Raw genomic sequence first — 23,082 nt, 5'->3', positions numbered from 1 at the left:
TACACCTGCCATGGTAAAAGGAATGTAGCTTTACATGAATCTACTTTTATAGTGAAGGGTGAGTGCAAGTCTGGTAGGATCTAAGTTCGTGCATGTGCGTGCTAAATCGATTTAGTTGTGTCTGACTCTTTGTGACCCTATGAATTGTACCCACCTAGGCTCCTCTCTCTGTGAGATACTCCATGCAGGAACACTAGAGTGGGTTGCCATCCCCTCCTCCTGGGATCTTTCTGACCCAAGATGGGACTCAAGCTTATGTCTCCTGCATTGTCAGCCGGGCTTCTTTGCCACTAGTGCCTCCAAGTTCATCTCCTGTTAAATATTCAAATCCAAGTGAAAAAGAAACTCCAGACAAAACAGACAACTCTTTTCTTCCACTAGCTTCCTTCATCTGTGAATCACCAAAGACCCAATTCAGTTCAGTTCAGTTCAGTTCAGTCGCTCAGTCGTGTCCGACTCTTGGCGACCCCATGAATCACAGCACATCAGGCCTCCCTGTCCATCACCAACTCCCGGAGTTCACTCAAACTCATGTCCATCAAGTCAGTGATGCCATCCAGCCATCTCATTCTCTGTCGTCCCCTTCTCCTCCCACCCCCAATCCCTCCCAGCATCAGGGTCTTTTCCAGTGAGTCAACTCTTCGCATGAGGTGGCCAAAGTATTGGAGTTTCAGCTTCAGCATCAGTCCTTCCAATGAACACCCAGGATCAATCTCCTTTAGAAGAGAGATCCTGGTTAGATCTCCTTGCAGTCCAAGGGACTCTCAAGAGTCTTCTCCAGCACCACAGTTCAAAGCATCAATTCTTCTGCAATCAGCTTTCTTCACAGTCCAACTCTCACATCCATACATGACCACTGGAAAAACCATAGCCTTGACTAGACGGACCTTTGTTGGCAAAGTGATGTCTCTGCTTTTTAACATGCTGTCTAGGTTGGTCATAACTTTCCTTCCAAGGAGTAAGCATCTTTTAATTTCATGGCTGCAATCAGCATCCGCAGTGATTTTGGAGCCCAAAAAAATAAAGTCTGACACTGTTTCCCCTGTTTCCCCATCTATTTCCCATGAAGTGATGGGACCAGATGCCATGATCTTTGTTTTCTGAATGTTGAGCTTCAAGCCAACCTTTTTACTCTCCTCTTTCACTTTCATCAAGAGGCTTTTTAGTTCCTCTTCATTTTCTGCCATAAGGGTTGTGTCATCTGCATATCTGAGGTTATTGATATTTCTCCCGGCAATCTTGATTCCAGCTTGTGCTTCTTCCAGCCCAGCATTCCTCATGATGTACTCTGCATATAAGTTAAATAAGCAGGGTGACAATATACAACCTTGACGTACCCAATTAGAGATGCCCTAAATTCTCAGGGAACTTATTACATCGCCAAAGTCCAGAGGAAGATCAGTTCCAGAACTGATTAATTCAGTGACTCAGCAGCAGGGTCCTGGACCCAAGGTCATTCCATCCTCCCACCTCATCATTGGGTCTTCTCATAATCACAAGGCAGTTACAGCATCACATCCTCAAACACCGGTGTCCAGAAGTTTGTGTCTCTTTTTAAGAGCTAAGGTGTCTCTTTTTAAGAGCTAAGGTGTCTCTTTTTAAGAGCTAAGGTGCCCCTTTCAGAAACTACTTCCCATCTCCTTGTGGAGAACTTGATCACAGGTCCATCCCAAGCCATTCACGAGGAAGAAGAATGAGACCTCTGTGATCTGCTTAGGCCAGTCTGGGCTGAGTTGAGTCCCAGGGGTGGACACAGGAGCCAAGGCAAGGCTCTGAGCGAGCCACTGAGAGCACAGGTTTGCTGCTGAAAGCCGGTCTCTGGTCTACGTCGAGCAGGTTCAAAATGGGCAATTTCCATAAATTTTCTTGTTTAATATTTTGCCTATTAAGAAGTGTTAGCAGGAACTAACCTCATCTGACACATCTTTATGCCAGTAGTCAGAGCTCATTCTAAATGAGCAATTTGAAACCTTTTTCCAGGAAACATTCCCCCTAAACACCAACAAACAGCCAAAGACCACTTAACTTCCTTGTTGAGAAAAACACTCACTATTAACATGAACAGGTTTGAAAACTCTGGGTGTTCATCAGACAGCTACCTTGTTTTGTCTACCCAGCAGTCTTCTTTCTGTCTAAAAACATAATCCCCTACCACCCCGTATTCCTCCGTGGTGCTGGTACACCTGCCAAACACAGTGCCAACTACAGAGGTGACTTGAGGCCCAGGCCTTGGCAATCAGGGAGCTCCCATCCCTTGACTACAAATTAGACCATCAGTCAGACACTTAACCCTAACTCAGGCAGGCAACAACGACCAAAAAAAAAAAAATCCTTTAAGATTTATCAGATGAAAAAACATTAAGTGTCACCTTTCTTTTCTGGGATCCGGCCATGTTTAGGTGCTGGGGACCGCACGAGACAACATGGCCAAGAACATGAAAAAAAGAAGAAAAGAAGCAGAGACTAGTGGCCATGAGAGAGAGACAGAGAGGGACAGAGAGAAGGCAACAAAGAGGTGGATCCAGTGGGCTTGACGCTGTGACAGATCACACAGTGGTCGCCGGTTTTCACCCTGTATCCACCACTTTTGCCCTGAGACTCTGCAGTTTCCCTCGCTTCCGTGGGGAGCATATATTTTCCCACTCCCTGACCCTGGGCCTGATCAGGGGACTGACTTTGGCCAATGGCATGGTATCACACATGACCCAGCAAGGGCTCCGGGTGCCCTGACCGTCATCAGGAGAACTTGCTATGGGAGAAGCCGAGAGACCCCACTCTGCACCACAGACTCCTGCACCCCATCTGCTGACGCCTAAGCACACAGTGAGATCAGCACAGCTGGGACAGCCTCCCTCAGATGTGTGAACTAAGTCACTGCTTGCCGTCACAGGTCACTGACATTTGTGTGGTTGTTTATTACACAGAAATGGCTCTGTGAGCCAGGAGATCACTCTCTGCTTTTCTTCACCTAATGTCTGCCTGTTTGTTTGCTTTTGATCACCAAAATGAAGGCTTCAAACGAGGCAGGGCTTTTTGCCTATTTTCTGTTACATTTCTAATACCAATAAAAAGGACTGGGACACTGTAGGCACTCAATAAATATATGATGAATAAAGCAAGTTTGAGCTGCGCTGTTGTCACTTCAAGCCCAACCTCTGACTAATACAAGCCACAGATCAGACAGGGATTTTTTCCCCCTTTGATTTTACAGCATATATTTACGTCACAAAAATTACGTCAAGAGAATTTAGTCTAGTGGTTTTCTCCCATGTTGAAGGATTTTCAGGGTCAACAAATCATTAATGTATCAAGGGCTGGCACAAAAGTACAGATTAGTACTTAATGAAGTCAATCCTCAACTATTTCTTACAGAGAAAACACAAGTCATAAAGCCCTAAACGCCACACTAACACACTCTATGGCAATGCTACTCGTTTCTTACCTACACCTCTGCTTGTTATTGAGACCAGAGACCACCATTTGGTTTTGGTTTCTTATTTTTTATTTCACAAAGAAAAGTTTCATGAATGGTGCGAAGAACTCCTGTAGGCCTTTTACCCAGACTCATCCATTGTCAACATTTTCCTCCATTTGCTTTATCATCTGCTTGCTCTATTTTTTCCTCTGAATCATTTCAGAGTAATTGCAGACACATTTGTGTGTGTGTGCTCAGTTGCTCAGTTGTGGCAGACTCTTTTCAACCCCATGGATTGTAGCCTGCCAGGCTCCTCTGTCCAAGGGATTTTCCAGGCAAGAATATTCAGGTGAGTTGCCATTTCCTTCTCCAGGGGATCTTCCCAACCCAGGGACTGAACCTGAGTCTTCTGCATTGGCAGCTGGGTTCTTTATCACTGAGCCACTAGGGAAGTCCCATTTTCATGAGCACAACATTTTAAAAAATTTGTAATTGAAACTAAATTTATCTAATAGGATTTATTCTTTCTTGAGCTTTGCACAGAATTACCTATTTAAGTTCTCTGACTCTCTCTAATTATTGATTTAGGATATAGTAGCAAGGAATTTAAGTCTGAATTTGGCAATAAGGAGTTCATGATCTGAGCCACAGTCAGCTCCTGATCTTGTTTTTGCTAACTGTATAGAGCTTCTCCATCTTTGGCTGCGAAGAATATAATCAATCTGATTTCGGTGTTGACCATCTGGTGATGTCCATGTGTAGAGTCTTCTCTTGTGTTGTTGGAAGAGGGTGTTTGCTATGACCAGTGCGTTCTCTTGACAAAACTCTATTAGCCTTTGCCCTGCTTCATTCCGTGCTCCAAGGCCAAATTTGCCTGTTACTCCAGGTGTTTCTTGACGTCCTACTTTTGCATTCCAGTCCCCTATAATGAAAAGGACATCTTTTTTGGATGTTAGTTCTAAAAGGTCTTGTAGGTCTTCATAGAACCGTTCAACTTCGGCTTCTTCAGCGTTACTGGTTGGGGCATAGGCCTGGATTACTGTAACATTGAATGGTTTGCCTTGGAAACAAACAGAAATCATTCTGTGATTTTTAAGATTGCATCCAAGTACTGCATTTGGGACTCTTTTGTTGACCACAATGTCTACTCCATTTCTTCTAAGGGATTCCTGCCCACAGTAGTAGATATAATGGTCATCTGAGTTAAATGCACCCATTCCAGTCCATTTTAATTCACTGATTCCTAGAATGTCTATGTTCACTCTTGCCATCTCCTGTTTGACCACTTCCAATTTGCCTTGATTCATGGACCTAACATTCCAGGTTCCTATGCAATATTGCTCTTTACAGCACCGGACCTTGCTTCTATCACCGGTCACATCCACAACTGGGTATTGGTTTTGCTTTTGCTCCATCCCTTCATTCCTTCTAGAGTTATTTCTCCACTGATCTCCAGTAGCACACTGGGCACCTACCGACCTGGGGAATTCCTCATTCAGTATTCTATCATTTTGCCCTTTGATACTGTTCATGGGGTTCTCAAGGCAAGTATACTGAAGTGGTTTGCCATTCCCTTCTCCAGTGGACCACATTCGGCTGTGGTTCATGTGATCAGATCGACTAGTTTCCTGTGATTATGATTTCAGGGTGTCTGCCCTCTGATGCCCCCTTGCAATACCTACCGTCTTATTTGGGTTTCTCTTACCTTGGGCGTGGGATATCTCTTCACAGCTAATTCAGACTGAAATTGAAGAAAGTAGGGAAAACCACTAGACCATTCAGATATGACCTAAATCAAATCCCTTATGATTATACAGTGGAAGTGAGAAATAGATTTAAGGGACTAGATCTGATAGATAGAGTGCCTGAGGAACTCTGGACGGAGGTTCGTGACATTGTACAGGAGACAGGGACCAAGACCATCCCCATGGAAAAGAAATGCAAAAAAGCAAAATGGCTGTCTGAGGAGGCCTTACAAATAGTTGTGAAAAGAAGAGAAGAGAAAAGCAAAGGAGAAAAGGAAAGATATAAGCATCTGAATGCAGAGTTCCAAAGAATAGCAAGAAGAGATAAGAAAGCCTTCCTCAGTGATCAATGCAAAGAACTAGAGGAAAATAACAGAATAGGAAAAACAAGAGACCTCTTCAAGAAAATTAGAGATTCCAAGGGATCATTTCATGCAAAGATGGGCTCGATAAAGGATAGAAATGGTATGGACCTAACAGAAGCAGAAGATATTAAGAAGAGGTGGCAAGAATACACAGAAGAACTGTACAAAAAAGATCTTCACGACCAAGATAGTCACGATAACGTGATCATTGACCTAGAGCCAGATATCTTGGAATGTGAAGTCAAGTGAGCCTTAGAAAGCATCACTACGAACAAAGCTAGTGGAGGTGATGGAATTCCAGTTGAGCCATTTCAAATCCTGAAAGATGATGCTTTGAAAGTGCTGCACTCAATATGCCAGCAAATTTTGAAAACTCAGCAGTGGCCACAGGACTGGAAAAGGTCAGTCTTCATTCCAATCCCAAAGAAAGGCAATGCCAAAGAATGCTCAAACTATTGCACAATTGCACTCATCTCACACGCTAGTAAAGTCATGCTCAAAATTCTCCAAGCCAGGCTTCAGCAATATGTGAACCGTGAACTCCCAGATGTTCAAGCAGGTTTTAGAAAAGGCAGAGGCACCAAAGATCAAATTGCCAACATCCTCTGGATCATGGAGAAAGCAAGAGAGTTCCAGAAAAACATCTATTTCTGCTTCATTGACTATACCAAAGCCTTTGACTGTGTGGATCACAATAAACTGGAAAATTCTGAAAGAGATGGGAATACCAGACCTCCTGCCTGCCTCTTGAGAAACCTGTATGCAGGTCAGGAAACAACAGTCAGAACTGGACATGGAACAATAGACTGGTTCCAAATAGGAAAAGGAGTGCGTCAAGGCTGTATATTGTCACCTTGCTTATTTAACTTATATGCAGAGTACATCATGAGGAACGCTGGGCTGGAAGAAGCACAAGCTGGAATCAAGATTGCCGGGAGAAATATCAATAACCTCAGATATGCAGATGACACTACCCTTATGGCAGAAAGTGAAGAGGAACTCAAAAGCCTCTTGATGAAAGTGAAAGAGGAGAGTGAAAAGGTTGGCTTGAAGCTCAACATTCAGAAAACAAAGATCATGGCATCTGGTCCCATCACTTCATGGGAAATAGATGGAAAAACAGTGGAAACAGTGTCAGACTTTATCTTTTGGGGCTCCAAAATCACTGCAGATGCTGATTGCAGCCATGAAATTAAAAGACGCTTACTCCTTGAAAGGAAAGTTATGACCAACCTTGATAGTATATTAAAGCAGAGACATTACTTTGCCAACCAAGGTCCGTCTAGTCAAGGCTATGGTTTTTCCCGTGGTCATGTATGGATGTGAGAGTTGGACTGTGAAGAAAGCTGATCGCCGAAGAATTGATGCTTTTGAACTGTGGTGTTGGAGAAGACTCTTGAGAGTCCCTGGTACTGCAAGGAGATCTAACCAGTCCATTCGAAAGGAGATAATCCTGGGTGTTCATTGGAAGGACTGATGCTAAAGCTGAAACTGCAATACTTTGGCCACCTCATGAGACGAGTTGACTCACTGGAAAAGACTCTGATGCTGGGAAAGGTTGGGGGCGGGAGGAGAAGGGGACAACAGAGAATGAGATGGCTGGATGGCACCACCGACTCTGTGGACATGAATTTGAGTGAACTCCTGGAGTTGGTGATGGACAGGGAGGCCTGGCGTGCTGTGATTCATGGGGTCGCGGAGAGTCGGACACGACTGAGCGACTGAACTGAACTGAATGTTAAATATATTTACATTGTTATACAATCGTCATCTTATGCATCTCCAGAACACTTTTCACCTTAAAAACTGAGGCTCTGCACCTACTAAACAATAATTTCCCACTCTTCCTTCTCTCCAGCCTGTTGCAACAATCATTCTTTTTCCATCTTTACAAATTTGACTATTCAATGTACCTCATATAAGTGGAACCAAGTGAACTCATTCAGGGCTTTTTTGAGGGAATGGTCAACTAGCTTATTTCACTTAACAAAATGTCTTAAAGGTTTAACAATGTAGCTTGTGTCAGAATTTCCTTCCTTTTTAAGGCTGAACAATATCCCATTGTGTGTATGGACCATCTTTTTTTATTCATTAATCTTTCCATGAACCCTCGGGTTGCTTCCACATTTTGGCTGTTGTGATTAATCCTGTTATGAACTTGGGTGTACCCTACTTTAAATTTGGGTGGGAGGGTGGTATAAACCCACCAGTGGAATTGCTGGATCATCTAATAATTCCATGTTTAGTTTTTTGAGGAAGTGTCACGCTGTTTTCCGTAGAGGCTGCACCATTTTACATTCCCATCAGCAATGCACAAGGATTCTAATTTCTGTATACCCTCAACAACACATTATTTTGGGGTTTTTTTTTCCTTTTCTTTTCCTTTTTCTCCCCTTAATAGTAGCCATTCAAATAGATGTGAAATTGTATCTCACTGTGGTTTTGATTTGCATTTCCCTAATGATTAGTAATGTTGTGCTTGTTGGCTATTTGTATATCCTTTTTGGAGAAATATTTGTTCAGGTCTTCTGCCCATTTTTGAATTGGGTCATTTCTATTTTTTGTTGTTAAGCTGCAGGAGTTCTTTATATATTCTGAATATCAACTTTTTATCAGATATGACTTGTAAAAATTTTCTCCCATACTGTGGGTTGCCTTTTCACTGTATTGATTGTATCATTTTAGGCATAGAAGTTTTAAATTTGTCTGGGATTTTAGTGTCATATCTAAGAAATGACTGCTAAATCCAATGTCATGAAGCTTTCCTCCTATGTTTTCTTTAGGTTTTAGCTGTTGTAATTAATACATTTAGTTAAATGTAAAAGCTCAACTCAATTCCTTTGCATGTAGATATCCAGTTTCACCAGCATCACTTGTTGTAAGGCCTGTTCTTTCCCCACTGAATGACATCGGCATCTTACTAAAAGTCATCTGAACATATATGTTCTCTACTGGGTTCTCTATCATATTCCACTGGTGTATAAATCTCTTCATGCAAGGACCACACTATTTTGATTGATGTAGCTTTATAATAAGTTCTGAAATTAGGAAGTATTGAGACATTCAATTTTAGTTTTCCTTTTCAAATTGTTTTGTCTATTCAGGGCCTCAAAAATTCATATGTATTTTAGAATGGATTTTTTTCTTTTTATGCAAAGAATACCATTAAGATTTTGACAGACTGAACTGATTTATACATTGCTTTAGGTAGTGTTTGACATCTTTTATAATATTAAGTCTTCCAATCCATAAGCACAAAATTTTTTGTTTATTTTTGTCTTCTTTAATTCCTTGCAACCATGTTGTGTACTTTTCAATAAACAAATCTTTCACCTGCTTGCTTATGTTTATTCTGAGGTATTTTATTTTTATGCTATGGTAAATGGAGTTATTTTCTTAATTTCCTTTTCAGATTGTTCATTGTTGGGGTATAGAAATGCAACTGATGTTTGTGTGTCAATTTCTTGCAACTTTGCTGAATTTGTTTATTAGTTCTAGCGGGTTTTTTGTGCAGTCTTAGAGTTTTCTACATATAAAATTATATTGTCTTCAAACAGAGATAATTTCACTTCTTCCTTTCCCATTTGAATGTTTTTTATTTCTCTTTATTTCCTAATTGCTCTGATTAGGACTTCTAGTTCTATGTTGAATAAAAGTGATAAGAGTGGGCATCCTTGTCATATTCCAAATTTTAGAGGAAAAGCTTTCAGTCTTTCACCATTGAGTGTGTTAGCTGTGGGCTTTTCATACATGACCTCTATTATTTGACCATTATATATGACCATATTATTTTCATAGATGACCTATATTCATATGTCATTTTTATTGAGATAGCTTCCTTCTATTTCTAGTTTATTGAGTATTTTATTATGAAAAGAGTTGGATTTTGTCGAATGCTATTTCTGCATCAGTTGAGATGACTATATGCTTTTCTTCCTTCATTTTATTAAAAGCAATTGGTAAACAGTCTGTTCTCTTGCTCTTTGATTAAGAAGGTAAAACAAGTTTCTATAACAGCAAAAATATAACCTGCTCTCAAAGAAAGTGCAAGGTCATTCATTTAGTCAAATATTTATTGAGAAAATGTTCAGTTTGTGGCAAGTGACTTTCTCAGCACTGGAGTTCAAAGATTGAAAGCATATATCCTTTCCTTCAAGAGCGTCTCAGTCTACTGAGGGAGACAGGCCCTTCCTCAAGCAACCTCATGAACTCTGTGCTCTAATCACAGCAGTATATCAACCACATCCTCTGTCTGTTTATGGAGTTCCCTGAGACCATGCTTTTCAGACTCTCCTCTCTTCTTTGCCTGTCAAAATCATGAACATTTTTACAGTTCTAGTTCAAATTCTACTTCTGAGAAATACTCTCTGATCACCTTGTCCAGAATTAATTTCTCCACCTCTGCAATCTCTATTATACCCTACTTACTACTCTGAAAATTAAAAAGTTGAGAGAAAGCACCAAGTATTTATCCTGCCTTTCCTATACCATAATGCTTCAAGAGAGCCAAAGAATAGATGGTAGAAAGTTATTTAAAGAAATATTCCAGTCATAAATGCAGATGAATGATAGTTAGAAAATAACCATTTATAAACCTTTAATGAAATGACAGATCTTCTAGGCAACAATCACCAGTGGATCCTAAAACCCTTAGATGAAAGGCTGATAGAAAAATTAAGTTGACAATCCCTGAACCCAGTCATCACTGAAATCAGCATAACCAGACATTATGTGCTTCAAGAAATAATGCCAAACAAGTACACTACAAAGTATTTCTGCTGAAATAAACTGAACCTATATCTAATCAAGCCTCTAGGTCTAATCACCAATCCATAAGAAATACAAGTAAAGGAACAGGATAAGTAACACGACAATGAAAGCAATCCGCCAAATCCACAGAATGTGGCACATTCTACAAGGATGATAAATGTCTGGTTTCACTAACAAGACCATTAAACAAAAAAGGAGGACAGATAGTTATAGAATAAAAGAGGCTTGTGAGTCACAATGATATCCAATGTGTAGACCTTATTTGGATGCCAGTTCAAACCAACCAACCATGAAAACGACATCATTGATACTGTTAGAAAAATGGGAATAATGAGCAGGTATCAAATGATACTAAGGTTTGCTGCTAATTTTGTTAGGTATGCTAATAGCATGGTTATATTTTTAGAAGTCTGTATCACTTTGTGTTGCATAGCAAAGTATTTACTGGTGAAACGATATGGATACTGGGATTTGCTTTAAAATACTTCAAAAATAAATAGATAAATAAAAACAAGGGCATAGATGAGAAATAAGAGTAGTATAAAGCTAGACTATGTATATAGAGAGAAACAGAGATGGGGTAGAGAGAGGTTCATTGTATTATCCATTCTTTTTTCGGACATATTTGAAATTTTCCATAATAAAAAGTAAAACAAAATTTAAAACAAACAACAGCAAGAAAAACCCTCTGATGTGGAAGGGCCCTGGAGCACCAGAGAGTGGGCATCTGTGTCAAAGTTCAGATCTGCTACCAACTAGGGCTCTGGGCATCAGCTGTTTTATTCTCAGTGTGAAAAGCTGGATTTGGACTTCTAAAAGTCTCTTCCAATTCTAACATATTATGACTCTGTTACTCTGAAATCCCCATCTCTGGTTCCTTCTCAAGAATCCTTTCCCAACGAAGTAACTGTAAGCAAGATAGGGGTTTCCTCTAACTCTCCCAAGATTACTCTCTCTGAGTATATGACTTGCCTACCTCACTTTCTATTCACTCATACAGAGAAAGCACCACAACTAATTTCTGTATATTTAAGTCATTCAGCACTTGCTGTACCCCATATATACATCTGCTTCTGTTTTATGTGAACCTATACATGTCCATGTTGTAAGTCAGAGACTGTAAACTAGGACACTGTCAACCCAGCATATGGATGTTTGCTTTAATCACCCTGATGACTTAGCACATTGTCAGCATGCAGCAAACATATATGATCATAATACTACAGTGTAAATAGTGACCTTTCCAAGCAATCTGTTGCAGCTGGCCTAACTGTCCATAGACAGAACACAAAAACCTGAATATTCTGGCTTAATTTGCTTCTTTTCCTCCTGCCCAACATTATGATTTGCCATTTAGTGGACTGTATTTCCAGGGATGAGAAAAGTGATTTAACAAATAGGTAGAATAGGCCATTCAATATTGACTTAATCCATGAGATTTCTCTTTTCCCTCATGAAATCAGAGTGTATGACCCTCTTTCCTGAGTAAGGACTGCAAACTTCTCCAATTCTGTCTTTTAGATAACTTCTAAAAACCAAGTAGTGACCATACGAAAGCTTATGTGGATTTCTTTTCTATTTGGGGTGGGGGGTTGGGTGAAGAAAGGAAATGAGACAGATGGCTGTGTTATGAGTGTTTGGCTTATTCCAACAGAATCATTTTATTTTGCCTATATGTAAATTTGCTTATAGATAAATTTTCTCTAATCTATCCTCTCAACTCTAGAGTGACCTTATCTAAGGGAATTAATCACTACAGGTTAGTGATAAAGGTTAGTGAATATAGCAGAATTTTCTTAATGAAAAAAAAAAAAGTGACCATAAATTTCCATTACAGATTGCAAAAGAGTAGCCCTGTACTCTTGCAAGTGACCTCACAGGGCTATGTTGCTCAGGTAGTAGCCTTACTGAATTGCATACAAACTTCTCAGCTCACATTCTATACACAGGCTAAGGATAGTTCCTACTTTCAGGGATCTGTTACAAGTATCCAGTGAAGTATATACATGAAGTGTTTAACACAGCACCTGGGGAGCTGTTGGCACACAAGATAGTTTGTAGGCACTCCCTTACACCCCTTGAAGTCCCTAGAAAGAAGACATTTTCCATAAACATTTGTTGAATTAATATACTGAATGATATCATGAGAATGCTAAGTTGTTCAATAACCGTGAACAAATAGAGGCTTTCCCTTAATCCAGTCATACATCAGCGAGTTTTACACCAAGTGTTAAGCTACAGAATGCCCCAGCATAGAACTTTAAAATCAAATAACTCAATTTTGAAATTTTAACAGGTAGAGTTCATAAAAGGAAGGCCCATTTATTCAGATGAATCAAAGATGAATCTAAGATATAATCATATTTTATGTGTACAAGTCATTCACCCTAGAATCAAAGCACTCACCACATATCTCATTAACCCTTGTAACACCCACAGGAGGCAGGTAGATGTCGGAGACGAACCCCTTGTTATTGACGGATAGAGAGCCTGAGGCCCGGGACAGTGAAGGGACTTGTCAGAGGCCACATCAAGTGAGTGAGTAATGGAGCAAGAAACGAAACGGAACTAAATTCTCCTCTTTACCCTCAGTACTCTATTAGCTTTTACCGCAAAGTTGCCTAACAACTCAGTTACTTTTTATTCTAAAACCCATTTTTAGATAAACCCTCCTCTTTTAAGAAAATTAGCCAAGAGGACATGATTCAATAACTAAGTTAGAAAAAATGTAAATCTCTTAGGTTTTTTTTTGTTTGTTTGTTTTAATGGTTCCATGATGTCAGTTAACAAGTCCAGAGAAGAAAATGGAAACAAACGTTGGTTCAAAAACAAACTACTTCATAAGGCAAATCGCTGCCTTTTAGGGCAATTAATGTGAATGCTAATTTGCAACTGAAAACAGAGAACTTGGTTTTGAGTTTCCAAATAGAACAGTAGAGGTTGAGCATATTTCTTCACTGATTCTCCTGAGAGTCTACCTGGGGGGTGGTGGGTAAAGGAACTCTTCTTAACTGATTCATTAGAACAAAGATTACCAGGATTTTCAGGTATTTTCATCTCCACATTTCCCCCAGAAACCTCCAGGATGAGTAGTTACGGTTTTAGTATCCCTTGACTGAAAATAAAGACGAAATGACCAAAAGCTCCTATGAATTCGGGGGCATTCTCAATGAACTTGTATTCACTCCCCCTAGCTCCCCATACCAGAACAAACCTACGCGCTGCGAAAGCGTGCTGGATGGACAGGTTCCCCAACGCCCTCCAGTAGCGCCCAGGCGAGGACCCCGAAGTCGGGGACGCAGGGCCAGAAATTTGGAGTTTGCGTTCGCTCCATCGCTGGAGTAAAGGGAGAAAAACGGGCTCACAAAGTCAACCACTCCATTTCCCAGTGCGTTCTCTGAATAAGAACGAGGAACTCGGTGCCAGGGCCTTGCAGCTCCGCAGTCTCAGCCCCCGCTCCCCAGCGCCCCCGCGCTCGCCCCGCTGGCGCCCAGACCGCCCCGCGGACACCCGCGCCAGAGCTCGCCCCGCACGCCAGCGGCCAAGGGCAGGCAGGCTCTCGGTTCCCAGAGGAGTAGTTCGCAGTTTCTAGTTTCCTTCTCGACACGACTGCACCCTCGGGGTCTTCCACGGGGACTGGATGGTAGCCGCGCCCCAGGCTGGGGAAATCCGCGCCCGCGCCGGGCTCGGTCTATCCGGCCTTGTGTGGCTTATTCCTACCCGGAAACTTCGAGTCTCGTGGGCTCTGGCAGGGACTTTGGAGAGAGGGAGTCTGAGAAGGGGCTTCTCTTACTCTTCTGGGCAGTGTGATGGGCCCACGCCAGGCCCCCGCTGGCTTCGGAGCAGCTCTGCCAGAACCTCAGACACACCCGGTGGCCGAGGAAGCACAGCAGGGATGTTTGACTGGCCGGAGCCTCTGGCCTTCTCTCCACCTTCAGACCTTCAGAATCCAAGCCTGTTGAGTCTGAGGCTCGCGATCCTGTTTGCCTTCTTCCCAAAGGGATGTTAGGACTTCGAGCCTGGACCCAGATTGTGGGGATTCTGGCCTCTGCCCCACCTCAGCTCCACCTGAGCAAGTTACTGACCCTCACTGCTCCTCAGCTTCTCTGTGGAGCAGGAGTTTTCAGAACACCAACTTCAGAGGGTTGTTGTGAGAACGATATGAGAGATAAAACATTTACAGCACTGGGGCACAAGGGTTGTTCTTCTCATGTCAGGGGCTGCTTGGCAGAGATCAACAAGCTCAGTATATAAGGACTCATTCAATAGGCAGATATTTATTGACCCTGTATGCCAGGACCTAACCTGAAACTAGAAAGAAAGCAGAGAATGTAGCAGGCAAAAGTAGCTGTCCCCTTGGAGCTTGCCTGGCTGGGGGGTGGGGCGGAGGAGTGTTGGGGAGAGGGCAGGGGGTGATCTTACACAGCAAACATATAGCGTGTACCATGTGAGAACAGGCAGTGGGACCCAGATGCACCTTTAAACAAGGCAGGCAACTGAGCAAAGTGAGGGTAGGCAGGGAGTCATCAGAGAAGGTGGTCCAGCTAGAGGGAAGATCACAATGGACCTACTATCCAATTTGCTTCTAAATCCTCTCACGCCCTTCCCACTTTCTGGACCCCCACCACCACCTCAGCAAGCATGTGACCCCAAGACCCCTCTCTAGGGAGCTCTGCCTAAGGAAACAGGCTGGGTAACTGAAGGGAAGCCAAATTCTGGCACCAGTTCCAGCCGACTGTGTTTGTCAAATGCCCCCTGTCCATCCCACCTCACAGTCTGCAGCCCATCCTTACACATCATCAAAAGAATTTCCCTGATAGAATCATGAAGGGGGAAAACTCACATTCTTGAATCCATCTTCCCCATCTCCCTTTCCATGGAAGATGATGGTGCTGACACAAGCCAAACAGAAGTGCCCCCTACCCCACCCCACCCCAGAGCTCTCAGTAGGAGCAGTGACTGCACACCTCCAAGACACTGTAGACAGAAACATCAATAACAGAGAAACAGCTTCAGCTGATGCTACATTCTCCTTCCAACTGCACCACTGCAAAGAGAGAAACGGCTTCTAAAAGCTAGGAAAGACACAAGGCATATGTGCACCCTTACCAGTCAGGCTGACTACACACTATCAATCTCATCTATCAGTAAAAATCACTACCATTTACTGTGCTCTTCTTGTATGTTTAGTGTTTTGAGTGTATTCAATTATTTAATATCACTGGTAACAGTGGTCATGTATGGATGTGAGAGTTGGACTGTGAAGAAAGCTGATCGCCGAAGAATTGATTCTTTCGAACTGTAGTGCTGGAGAAAACCCTTGAGAGTCCCTTGGACTGTAAGGAGATCCAACCAGTCCATTCTAAAGGAGATCAGTTCTGGGTGTTCATTGGAGGGACTGATGCTAAAGCTGAAACTCCAATACTTTGGCTACCTCATGAGACGAATTGACTCACTGGAAAAGACTCTGATGCTGGGGAGGGATTGGGGGTGGGAGGAGAAGGGGACGACAGAGAATGAGATGGCTGGATGGCATCACCAACTCGATGGACATGAGTTTGGGTGAACTCTGGGAGTTGGTGATGGACAGGGAGGCCTGGTATGCTGCGATTCATGGGGTCACAAAGAGTTGGACATGAATGAGCGACTGAACTGAACTGAACCCTATGAGGTAGTATCTACCTTCATTTTACAAGAATACTGAGTTTTAGAGCAGTTAAATGACTTGCCCCAGGTCACAGAGCTAGGGTTTTGTTGTAAGTTTCCTTCATAATAAAATAAATATTTATTGAGTGCCTTCCATGTGACAGACACTATTCTAGGTACTGGAGACACTGTAATTAAAAAAAAAATTAATCCCTGCCCTCCTGTATGTGATTGTCATTCTTGTGGAATAAGAGAGAAAAGTAAATACAGGATATGAGAAGTAAAGTACTGAGTAGAAAATTAAAGCAGGGAAAGGGGAAAAGAAGGAGATGCAGTCACCATGATAAACAGGTGGTCAGGGAGAACTGCACCCAGAGGGTGATACTTGAGAACAGAACAGAAGCAAACAATGACTTTGTGAAGAAAAGTGCTCCAGGACATCCCTGGTAGTCTAGTGGTTAAGAATCCTCCTGCCACTGCAGAGGACAAGGGTTCAAACCCTGGTCTGGGAATATCCCACATGCCATGGGGCAACTAGTCCATGGGCCACTACTGAGCCCAGGCACCCCAGAGCTCATACTCCTCAAAGAAGAATAGCTCCCTGCTCACCGCAACTAGAGAAAGCCTGAACACAGCAACGAAGACCCAGCACAGCCAATACTAAATAAATATTTTTTAAAAAAAGAAAAGTGCTCCAGACAGAGGGCACAGCAAGTGCAAAGACCCTGAGGCATGACTTACAGGAAGGGCAGGGTGGCTGGGGAGAGTGAGCTTGGGCCAGAAGACAGGGGAGAAGAGGTCAAGAAGGGGTGGTCACTCAGGGTGTAGACTCTGAAGGACATAGGCTGTGACCCTGGGTGAGATGGGGAGTCACTGGGGGCTTCTGAACTCCCTCCTAGAACAGGGTCACTCTGGCTGCTGTGCACTGCAAGGGGACAAGGCAGAAATATGCAGAGTGATTGAGAGGTTGTCATTACAACTTAGGTGGGAGAAGATGAGGGTGTGGACTAGCAGAGGTCGGATTCTGAGGATACACGAAGAATGAGGCTCCAAACCGAGTGTAGAGGGAAGAGAACTCAAGGAAGGTGCCAAGGTTTTGACCTGAGCACCTCCTGTGGGGTGGGAAAACCCTACTTGCTCTTAAGGAGGGAGTGGTTGGGGACAAAGCTTTCGAACAAGTTACATTTGAGTATGTTGTAAGCCTTTGGGTGGAGATACAAACGCGGCAGGCAGTGTAATAAACAAAACCGGAGGTTGGGGCTTACCGTAGTTCTGGCTGGAAATATGTATATTTTAAATGGGGGGAAGCTGGAGGTGCTGTTAACTGCAGAGATCACTTAAGGGGTGAGGGCAGTTGGGGAAAAGAGAGCCAGGTGTGCCTCTACTTTCCCCAGTTTGGCAGAAGTGAAGAGTGAGGGAGAAGAAAGAGCACAGCCTTGGATATTGGTTTACTAGGTGTTTCCACTGTTGAAGCTCTGCCCGCTCAGCTAGACAGAGATAATCCTCGCTGAGGCAGCTAGGAGGAAGCAAGAGATTGGGGAACCCCACTGGGTGTGAAACAGCTAGAGGTTCAGGTGTCCACGATGCCCCGCGCAAGTCACTAAATCTCCCATGTCAGTATACAGCGCTGTAAAATGGGGATACTAAAACTCTGTTGGACTTCCCTGGTGGCTCAGCTGGTAAAGAATCCACCTGCAATGCGGGAGACCGGTTGGATCCCTGGGTTTGGAAGATCCCCTAGAGGAGGGCATGGCAAACCACTCCAGTATTCTAGCCTGGAGAATCCCCATGGACAGAGGAGCCAGGCAGGCTACAATCCATGGGTCGCAGAGTCGGACACGATTGAGCGACCAAGCACAGCACAGAACAGCATGCTCTTACTGAGTAGTAGTCTGGGTTGCGTGTGCGAAAGTAACCCAGAAAACCAACTCTTGCCTCCTTCCTGTTACTCAGGGCTCTCCCCAGCATTGCACGTCCTGTCTCCCTCCACGCATTGTCCCCTCTTGGTCCACGCCTCCCCAGTACAACACTGGTACAAAATGAGTTTTTCGGGAAAGCATGAATGAAACCAGAAAAGGGGAGGGGACTCCAGAGCCCAGATCGGACGCCTGGGTACCGGAGCAAGCCCGCAGTTCACCCGCCTTGAAGGGCAGGGATCGCGGGCACCGAACCTGGTGCGGAGCCTCTGGCGTGGCTCTGCCTCGAGCCAAGGAGACGCGGTCCCCGACACCACCCACTCAGCCCTCGGACACGCAGCCCCTAAGCGAGCGCCTTCTTCTACCCGCAGACGAGGCGGGAGGGGTCCCGGCGCCTCCGCCCAGCAGCGAGGGGCGCAGCGCCGGCCGCGGTTCTCCCGGACCAGCTCCGGGAGGCTGGCGGCCGTCGCGCTGGGGCTGAGCCGCCGCCTGCACGCGGGGTGCCGGGGTCCTGACGAGGACCAGGCGGGCGCGCAGGGGACCTGGGGACCGCGGCGCACCGGGAAAGGCGCTCTGGCTGCGGTTTTATATATATATATATATATATATGTATTTTTTTTTTTTTTTAAGAGGGACACCTTCTCTCCTGAAGCGGTCCCTCGGATTTCTAAAGGGAAGGAGAACCCAGATTTCCTGTAGACAGTCATCCGAGGAAGATCGTGTAGGACCCTCTCTGATCTGAGACCAGGCGATTGTTCTGGTAGAAGCAACCCGGGCCCCCAGGAGGCATGGGGTCTGCCCGAGAGACTAGAACGTCCGGAGAACTCAAACCTTGGGACCGTTTCCCGTGCCCGCGGGTGAAACCCTCGGGGAAGGTGCTGAGGATCTCACACGTTATTTTAGAAATTCATTAAACCGAATTTACAAGGCATCTTTTCAATACCTTCCAGAGAAATGGGCCAAGCAACAATGGGCCCTATCTAGCAACAATGGAGGAGTTGATGTAGGTGCTTGGCGCAGTGGTTCTTCAACTTCGGAGGGTCACAAATGTGGTCAACATTGGACGCAAGTTATGGATCCCAGCTTGAAAACACACAGCACTTTGGGATGCATGTCTGACATTTCAGGAACACACGCGCACACACACCCTCTCTCCTCTAGCACACATGGAGCCCTGGATAAGAACGGGTGCCTGACAGAGAGTATGCACGGACTTTGTGATCTCTGCAGAGGGAAAAAAAACAAAACATCTTCAGGGGTTGTTTGGGTGGTTGTTTTTTCCTCAGTAACAAGTGGACAAGAGCTAACCAAGCGATCAAGTGAGTTTGGTGGATATGAAAGGACACAGACCTCCTGGAAAAGGAAAAATGCAGTTAAAATAGAATCTTTCTTTTAGGTTGTCCTGCCCTCTCCAAACCACCAACAAAAAATGTAATTAGAGCAAAAATGTTTTGGAAGGAAGTTAGCAAACAGGGAAGATTTCCTCAAATGTAATGATGACAGTTCTGTAATTTTTCTATTCTGTTAACCAAGATATGTCTAAGTTATAAGCAAAAAGCTTTGATGGCCTCAGAGAAGCAGTCCATGTGCTGTTTTAGGGGTGGGAGAGAGGGTAATGGGGAATGCCTTCCATACTGCTCCAAGGACAGCAGCAGCCCTCCACCATGTCACTGGCCTGCTGGTGGGGTTTTTGAGTAACAGTGGAGGATTACATATCTGTCTTATTTTATTTCACCAGATGGAGAAAACGCAACAATATTTGAAAAAAAAAAAAAACATTTCCTGTCTTTTTGTTCTTAACATAAAAAGTACTTTATGGCTCTTTTTTTTTTCAGCATATTTTCTCCTCCTCTGGGGCACTTTTTAAAGCCTCAAAGAATATATTTGCAAGGAGTCTTTGGATTTTTCATAATATTCTTAACTCTCTATAACCAAGACTTGCTGGACCTGCTCCATTAGGGAAACTTGTGTTTTACAAGCTGTAGCCGATAACTGCAATAGCTAAAGCTTTTTTTTTTTTTTTTTGAGGGAAAAATTTAAACTTAAAACACTTAGTATTTATGGGCCATCGCTTCTTCTTTTATTACCCATTTAACCATGTCTTTTCTTTGACGCTCATCCAGAGAGACTCTCATCATCCATGGCTAGATCAGAGAAGCCAAAAGGAAAGGTCTTCATCATCTCTAATCTCCATCTCTCACCTCCCTCCAAAGCAGTTTACAATAAAGAGAACTCACTCCCACATCCTGATCCCTGTGCTTCTTTGATCTTCCCCATCATTTTCTTATTAAAAACAACTGCTCTGTTGCCACCACCACCAGTATTAAGTTGTCTGAGTAACTATTTTCATCCTAAAATTCTTAATTTTGAAAATCAAGTCATATATTAGAGTTATTATGGCAAATACAATATCCCCACTTGAAAAACAGGGGAAATCTGTAGAACACAACCTATTAATTTTCCACCAGTTAGAAAGCACTAAAATGCTACTTTCTGAATATGGGTCTCTGGTTTTCCAGTCTGGCTTCTTCCTGTCAGTCACACCACCTTCATGGTTTCCTAAATTATTTCTTTCACTGAACAGTAATTAAAAATGAACAAATATTAAATTTCATACCATTTTAAAGTGTGCATTCTGTAACAAGTTACCAAACTCCACCAATGATGCAATATACCACCAAATTCCAGTGAAACAAAATAATTTGAATAAGCCTTCAGATTTCACACTTAGAATTTAGTAACTGTACATTTCCTCTTTACAAATGAGGGGGATCAAATAATTTAGCAAATAAAACGTAAAACAAAGATTAAAAAGCGTATGCCATAGATTTTATACATAAAGATTATAATCAAATTTTGACAATAGTCAAAGTTTTAAAAAAATGAACAAAGCAAGGTTCTTTAGATTTTTATATGATATCTAGACTTCTATACAAGTCTATAGGGAATTCTTTCATTCACAGTTACACATATACCTCCAGATTTTGAATTTCAGGGTCCCTAAGATCATGAGTACTTTCCACTTAGAATTATCTTCCTCCAGGAAATACGTCCTATCCTACAGGTTTCACCAGGTGGGGTGGCTGGGTCAGGAGCTGTTGCTACAATTCCCTCAGCCACATTTTGTCCTTTCAGCAGAGCACTGACTGAACATTCCTGCCCTTGCTCAGACAACTGTGAGTCTTCCCTGATACAGTGTAAAGTGTACCAGGGAAGTGATTACATCTGTCTTGTTCAGTATTGTATTCCAATACTTTACTAAATATTTAATGCATTAATAGTAGAATTGATAAGTGTCTTTTTGTTAAACCTAGGGAAGTGAAGAGCAAGAAACAAAACCAGAGATGAATTCCTCCATCTCTTTCATTCAATCTAATAAGGAAGCCTCATGAGGAAAAGAAGGGCTGCGTAACAACTGGCCAGACACCTGAGTTTATTTTTTTTTTAATTTTTATTTAATAAATGGTATTAATTTATTTATAATAAATACCTGAGTTTAAAACCCAGCTCAGATACATACCAGCTGTGTGACTTTGGAGAAGTTACTTAACCTCTCCGAAGCTCACCTCCTTTTCTGCAGAATAGGTATAATAAAGCCCACCTTGTAGGATTGTTTCAAGAACTTACAAACATAGAAAACACATGACATATATAGGCAATCTATAAACAAACATTATAGAAACAACAAGGACCTACTATAGAGCACAGGGAATTATATTCAATATATTGTAATAACCTAAAATGGAAATAATCTAAAAAAAGAATATATATATAACTGAATCACTTTCAGTTCAGTTCAGTTCAGTCACTCAGTCATGTCCGACTCTTTGCAACCCCATGGACTGTAGCACGCCAGGCCTCCCTGTCCATCACCAACTCCCAGAGTCTACTCAAACTCATGTCCATTGAGTCGGTGATGCCATCCAACCACCTCATCCTCTGTCATCTCCTTCTCACCTTCAATCTTTCCCAGCATCAGGGTCTTTTCCAATGAGTCAGCTCTTCGCATCAGGTGGCCAAAGTATTGGAGTTTCAGCCTCACATCAGTCCTTCCAATGAATATTCAGGACTGATTTCCTTTAGGATGGACTGGTTGGATCTTCTTGCAGTCCAAGGGACTCTCAAGAGTCTTCTCCAGCACCACAGTTCAAAAGCATCAATTCTTCGGCACTTGGCTTTCTTTATAGTCCAACTCTCACATCCATACATGACTATTGGAAAAACCATACCCTTAACTAGACGAACCTTTGTTGGCAAAGTAATGTCTCTGCTTTTCAATATGCTGTCTAGGTTGGTCATAACTTTTCTTCCAAGGAGTAAGCATCTTTTAATTTCATGGCTGCAGTCACCATTTTTTGGAGCCCCCAAAAATAAAGTCTGCGACAGTTTAAAACCAACATATTAAAAACTGAATGTCATCAAAACTAGCACATTAAAATTAACTACACTTCAATTTAAAAAAGGTTGATTTAAAAAACATTATCATCATTCATTGATTGTGGGTCTGCTATGAGCACTGAGGATACAAAGATGAATAAGCCAAACCCTTCCTCAAGACATCAGTCTCATAAGTAATATGGTAAATGTGGTACCAGAGACAATCAAAAGGAATTATTGGAGCAACTCAGGGGAGAGAGGGGTACAATCCAAACAGAGGGGAGTATATGATTAGAGACACAAGGTCTAAACACTATGGCTTATGAAGATGATCACAAGAGGCTAGCTTCCCATTTACTGCAAAGTGAGCCCCCAGTTTAATACAATGACTGATGGGAACCCATTTAAAATCACACTCACATACACTATCTTCTCTCTGACCTCATCTGATACTACTCTCTTTGCTCTCTCCTCTCCTGGATGTGCTAAGCACACTACAACTTAGGGCTCTGCACAGGCTGTTCCTTCTGCCTAGATTTTCTTCCTCTGTTTATCCATGTCTCACCTCTTTTCCTGTCTTTGCTTTAATGTCACCTTTTCAACAAAGCCAACCTTGATCAGTCAATCTAAAATCACACTCCCCCCAGATGCTATAAAATGTGCTTACTTCTTATGTTCATCCTCTATTGTCATCAACCACCCCCTGCCATATAAACTCCACAAGGGCAAAGATTTAGTTTTGTTCCCCAAGGTATGCCAAGTACCTAGCACTTGGGCTGGCACACACTAGTGTCAAAGGAATGAATCAAGTGTGGCTGGAATGTGAAGTCAGGGCAGGAAGCGGAGAG

The sequence above is a fragment of the Moschus berezovskii genome, chromosome 10, assembly GCF_049115385.1.
Source record: "Moschus berezovskii isolate FMDL1 chromosome 10, NW_MosBer_1.0, whole genome shotgun sequence".
Classification (NCBI taxonomy): domain Eukaryota; kingdom Metazoa; phylum Chordata; class Mammalia; order Artiodactyla; family Moschidae; genus Moschus; species Moschus berezovskii.
Note: the sequence above shows the minus strand (reverse complement) of the source record.